The sequence below is a fragment of the Rutidosis leptorrhynchoides genome, chromosome 2, assembly GCF_046630445.1.
Source record: "Rutidosis leptorrhynchoides isolate AG116_Rl617_1_P2 chromosome 2, CSIRO_AGI_Rlap_v1, whole genome shotgun sequence".
In the NCBI taxonomy this organism is placed as follows: domain Eukaryota; kingdom Viridiplantae; phylum Streptophyta; class Magnoliopsida; order Asterales; family Asteraceae; genus Rutidosis; species Rutidosis leptorrhynchoides.
The window spans coordinates 644,692,117-644,698,767 of NC_092334.1; positions in this window are offsets into that span (position 1 = coordinate 644,692,117).

Below are 6,651 nucleotides of genomic sequence, written 5' to 3' on the forward strand. Positions count from 1 at the left end.
ATTTATCATATATGATATGATATATTAATAATAATAATAATTATAATTATATTAATAATAATAATAATGTTAATAACTATATAATAACTTATAAATATTTTCATAAAAAAATAGATTTTATAAATTTTTTTTTTACAAACAATAATTATAATTTACAATATACATATAATAATTATGTATATATATTATATATAGTACAATATATAATTTAATATATATATATATATATATATATATATATATATATATTGATCTACAATTGTTTATATATAATTATTCGTTATTAATTTTGTATTTTAACTTGTTTAATATCAATCGAGTGACAATTGAACGTTACCGTCGTTTACTAATTAAGTTCGAGATCCTATTTATATATTCTATATATTTTAATTATATATACAGATATGTTTTAAATAATATTTATTTTACTTTATTTTATTTTACATAATTATTTTCTAACAATTATATCATAAATTATATTTCAAAATATATATTTTTATATTTAAATATATGCATATCTATTTACAATTAGTGGTTCGTGAATCGTCGAAAATAGTTAAAGTCAAACGCATTTATGAAAAATACTTCAAACAATTTAGACTCGGTTTAATAGACTTTGCTTATCGTGTCAGAATCATATAAAGATAAAGTTTAAATTTGGTCAGAAATTTCCGGGTCGTCACAGTACCTACCCGTTAAAGAAATTTCGTCACGAAATTTGAGTGAGGTGGTCATGGCTAACAATAAAAATATTTTCATGACGAATATGAGTTAATAAATAGAGTTTTATCATCATTGAGTAATATGGATAAACAATTCGATTATTCGAAGCGTACGAGTGAAGCTATCACAAAAGAGTGAAATGAATAATTGCATCTTCGTCTTAACTAGTGACGTGGTCACGGTTGATTTTTCGGAATTTAAGGGATTTAGAGAAAATCTTTGTATTAAGATTTGATTCTTCGGGATTTAAGGAAATTAGAATCCTCTTTGATTAAATACGATAATCTATTTTGATTGCTCTGTCGGATATTTCACTATAAATCTACTCCCTTTGTTTCCTTTATATTTTGGAGTTCCATACTTTTGTTTTCTCTTCCCGACTTTAAGTCAAGCGAATAATGGTCCAGAATTCATAGATATGAAATTCGGAATGAACATAGCTAATGATCTAAGAGAGAAATTGTAATAGCACGATCTATATTGGTTAATTTACCAGAATTCAAGAGAAAAGATAGAATTATTATGAAAATATGTTCTTGATATGTTTAGAGATTTGATAGAATGTAAGAGTCGTGTAACATGGTATATGATGACGGTATGGTCTGTGAATCATCACGTTCCATTAGAAACTCAGCATGACTTACTGTAATATAATCACGTTGATCAAGTGTCATTATATTATACTAACTCATGCATCAGTTCCCAATATTACTTCAAAAACATTCATATTTTAAATTCGATGGTTCACAGAATATAGAAACTAAAATATTTTCCTTTTATGATATAATACAGATAACGTGAAAAGATAACTGATTTCAGATAAGGATAGTTACGAAAATTTCTTCAGAAATATCGAAGATATTTATGACGATATTTCAGAACTTCTAAGATCGAAGGTTGATGAAAAAAAAAATTCCGCAAAATTTTAACACGAGTACGGAGCAAGATATTCGTTGAAGGTCTCATCAGATCCAGAATTACCTGAATTCTTTGAATATAGGGTATGGTCCTTGTATCTGGCCTTGGTCTCCTTCATAGTTTGCTCAATCTATTTTTCAGTACCAAAATTTCTATCGAGCGTTCCTAACACTCCTTTCTTTATCATCAAACTTTTGGCCGTTTCGACCATCTACAAAATTTTTTTTTCTGTTTCCTCTGCATTTAATGCTACTATATCTGAATCATCGGTTATTAATCCGAGGTGGTTTCAAGAGAATTATGTTTTTAGATGATTAAACGCTGATGGTAATATGGTGGAATATAAATGGTTTCCCGGTAACGATGACAAAGGGCAAACTTATATATCAAAGTTATAATAAGGTTTATTCAAATGAAAAGTCGAAATTGATTTGTTGAAGCTGTGACAAAATTGACTACTTTGAAAAGGGATTGCAAAGTTATTTTCGGTAATAACAACGCCAAAGGAGCTAACACAGATACGTGTTAAACGTTTACTCAGGTTCCGAGAATTTTTCACGTGCATAACTATATGCATCAATCTTTTCTTCCGTAGATGAAGTGCGGTTGGTTCATCCTCTTGATTTAGTTATTTTTAACAATCATGAAATGTTTGTACACAGATCGGATTTGTCAAGATACAAATGAGATTTAAGATGAAATCAAGTGGCGACTTGAAGAATTGTTTAGTTTCATATTTTATAATCAATATTTTAATTCATTTTTAATTGTCCAATGTTATTAGTCCACAGTCGATAGTCCACAGTTAACAGTCCAATAACTCATATATAGTTTAATATATCATATTTGAATTAATTAATATGTATCGTGACCCGTGTACATGTCTCAGACTCGATCACAACTCAAAGTATATATATTACTATAGAATCAACCTCAACCCTGTATAGAAAACTCGATCATTACTACATATAGAGTGTCTATGGTTTTTCCAAATAATATATATAGATGCGTCGATATGATATATCAAAACCTTGTATACGTGTCCTGATATTTAAAGTGCGTAAAATAAATAACAGAAATTAAATGACGATAAATAAAATTGCGAGAATTAAATTGCGATTAAATAAATTGCGATAATTAAATGAACAATAAGGAATTAACAGTTAGCTGGGAACAGTTAGCTAGGATTTTGTTAGCATGGATTATTAACAAAATTTCTCATAGTTAATTTGTTTGTTTCTAACAAATTTTATTTTGTCCAATGTTTTCTTCATTATGCCACTTGTCGGATTCTGATAGGTCAAAATCCAAATATGAAATTGAATGAAAATGGTTATTCTGTGGTGAACGGATACGTATATCTGTAGATGTAAGTAGGATGGTAATTGACCGTTGAATCAGATTCGAAGAATGTACAGTGTAACTTATTAATGTGAAATCTAAATATTCCTCGGGTATTACCTACCCGTTAAAATATTTTCATCATTAACAGTTTGTACGAAAGAATTTTTAATTACAATCTTTATGAAAATATATATACATATATATTTTCTTCAGATGTAATCATGGATTTAATGAGTCAATATGATATTAAACTCATTTGATTTACCGTTAGGACAAGAATATATAATCTCTAAAACATTAGAGATTACATAATCCCCATGTCGAACGAAGATAAATGATGTAGAACGATTCGTAGAACGTTGATTATACTCGAGGTACAGAATGAGATGTTGAGGCATGGATTGTTGAAACTGGGGTTGTTGTTGGTACAGGTGCCATTGGTGCTGAGGCTGGTGATGTTACTGGTGTTGGTGATACTGCTGGTGCTTGCAAATTGTATACCGTGCTCTCTAAAGTTAATACTCGAGCTCGGAGTTCTCTAACTTCTTCTACTAACCCTGGTTGATTATCAGTGTGAGGTAGAGGTCGGATATCTTCTCTAGTTCCGTTAATGGTAGCTTCAAGACGAAATTTTTTTACAAATAGGGTATAAACGGTGTTGCAAACGGGTTCGCCGGTGAGCGGATCAAGTACTCCAAGGTTAGGTGGTAGATTCGATTCATGATATGGAGTACCTTCTTCCCTTCTCCATAGGGTGAGTATGTCACCAACCCACCCCCATTTTCTCCAGTAATCACGGTAGTTGATTGGTTGGTGTGCTCCTGTCACGCTGTCTTCGGAGTCAGAGGAACTTGGTCGATTCGGAGAGGCCATCTTACGCGATCTTAGGAAAGATTTTTGGTATGAAGAGTTTAGTGATAGCAATTGATAGTTGGATGGTATTCTCAATGCATAATTTGCATAGATATATATAGTACCAGGATCCCTTAAATTAAGGAGAAATTTATTAGAGATATCAGGCAAGGTCTACAGTAACAGATATGCTAAGATATGAATTTTGTCTATATACTATTCATGCAGTCAATGCAGTAAAACATGTATAGACTAGGAATAATGAGTAGGTAATTTCTTAAGGATGATAAGCAGATGATTTTTGACAAAAATGATAGGCAAAACTTTTGACATGCAGACACGGTCGAAGTCCAGACTCACTAATGCATTCTAATGACTATCAGTTAGACACACTAATGCAAGACCTGGTTCACTAAGACCACCGCTCTGATACCAACTGTAGTAACCCGTCCTAATCCACCTGGACGAAGTCACCAACAGATGATCCCATTGCGAGGTTCTGACCTCTATATGCCATGAATGACTCCAAGTAGTATCTTTAAATTGAGCAAATGCACAGCGGAAGATTTCTTTCAAACCTGAGAATAAACATATTTTCAAGTGTCAATCAAAAGGCTGGTGAGTTCATAGGTTTATCATAAACAGTAAAATTTATCATTTTGATAGACCACAAGATTTAAATGTTGCATGGTACAAATGGGCCCGAATCCTATACCCACCTGTAATGTACATGCGATATCTTTTAAATACATTACAACTTTCTCGTGTACGAAATCCTTTTTCATAAATCTTAGTAACCGTACACATATCTCGTGCACAAAAACTAATACACATAACCTGTGTATAAAAATCATTCTCTCGATACATAACATTCACATCAATTGGTGGCAATTATCATGTCCACATAATTCAACGGTGGCAATTATCATGTCCACATAATTCAACGGTGGCAATTATCATGTCCACATAATTCAATGGTGGCAATTATCATGTCCACATAATTCAATAATAATCCGCAGAACTTCTGTCTGCAATATAATTCATTCTAGGAATGTTTTTCTTGTGTCTAACTCGTCAAACATTTATAAAATCATTTCATGTATTCGCAGTTTAAAATATATTTCAAAAGCATTTAATAAAGCAGTTGTAAAAACAGCGCATGTATTCTCAGTCCCAAAAATGTAAAGAGTAAAAGGGAATCAAATGAACTCACAATACGATATTTTGTAGTAAAAATATGCATACGACGGAACTGAACAATGCAAGGTTGGCCTCGGATTCATGAACCTATATCATTTATATATATATTAACACATATAATGGTAATCGAACAAATTCGTATATTATTAGTGATATACTTTTTATATTAACAAATTAAATGTTCCATTACTTAATTAACTATATTTATTTTATATATTTAAATAAATATTCAATATTTATCATAAAATTTTTAATATAGTTTTGTTTATATATAAACTATATTTTTATATAACTATTGTTTATTTGATAAAAAAAATTGTATTATAGTAATGATAATAATAATATTAGTAATTCATTAAATTGTAACTTAATTGAAATTTTAATCATTTCCATACTAATATATGTATCTATAATCTTTATATTTGTAATCATAATAATAATAAAAATGTTAATAGTAATAATAATAATAATAATAACAATAAAAATAATAATGAAACAATAATAAGAGTTTTAGTAATGACTACCTCAAAGGAGTAGCCCAAAAGCAATGCCCAAGTCCGGATTTGAACCCGCGACCTCTCGCTAACCCGATAACAACCTAAAATATTACGCTACACTTCGATTTATGTTTTAATCACAGCCTGAATCATTTTATCCTAATACATTGTCTGTTTCTCCTTCTTCTTTAAAAAAAATATGCCCTAGCCCAGGCTCGAACTCGGAACCTCTCATTCCTTAACAACCCTCCTAACCATCTAGCTACCTTTTACATTTATGTTTTTAATCCCTGCCTAAAACCTTTTAACCCATTTTATTTTTTGCCTGTCTTTTCTTATCATTCCTACCTCTTAACCTAATATATGCACATCATCTCCTTCACTATCATAATTATCTGCAAACGACATCGTTCATTCATATTTATAACATTAAAATTCTTTTCCCTTTCGTGATCATTATCATCATAATTATCATCTAGATCAAAAACCATTATCATAACTATCATCATCTATAATCATAATCATAATCATCTTATGATCGAAATCATATCATCGTCATCATTATTTTTTAAACTTTATCACTTCATCATCGTTATCAACTAATATCATTATCACCTGTCAACACTTCTATCATCACATCATAAGATCTTAAAATAGAACCCCATCATCTTAGTTATTGTAATAGAAACAGAAACGCAGGTATACTTCAGCAGTAGCAGTAGACACGTAGTTGCAGGTTTAAGAGTTGTGGTTTCGAATGGATTAGAAAAACAGCAATAACCAGGTACGCAGATGCAAGCCAACCCGATTATCTAGTCTTGGATCATGACCAATTAAATATCACAGCAGGCTAGGGTCATGGTCCACTAACAATTAAATGGGACACGGCCCAAGAGGAGAATAAACATGTTGGCCCAAGTATAATATAGTGGTCCAATAAAGAATTCCAATGACCGACTATTTTTCTTTGAAGTTCGTTGGAGAGAAAAAGAGATAAAAAAATATCGTGTACCCCAACATTTAAAAGGATTCCATGTATCGTCCATAACTTCCAACAACAACATACAAAAACAATTATACGCTGTTTTAAAATAAAGAAAGAATTCTTTATTTCCCA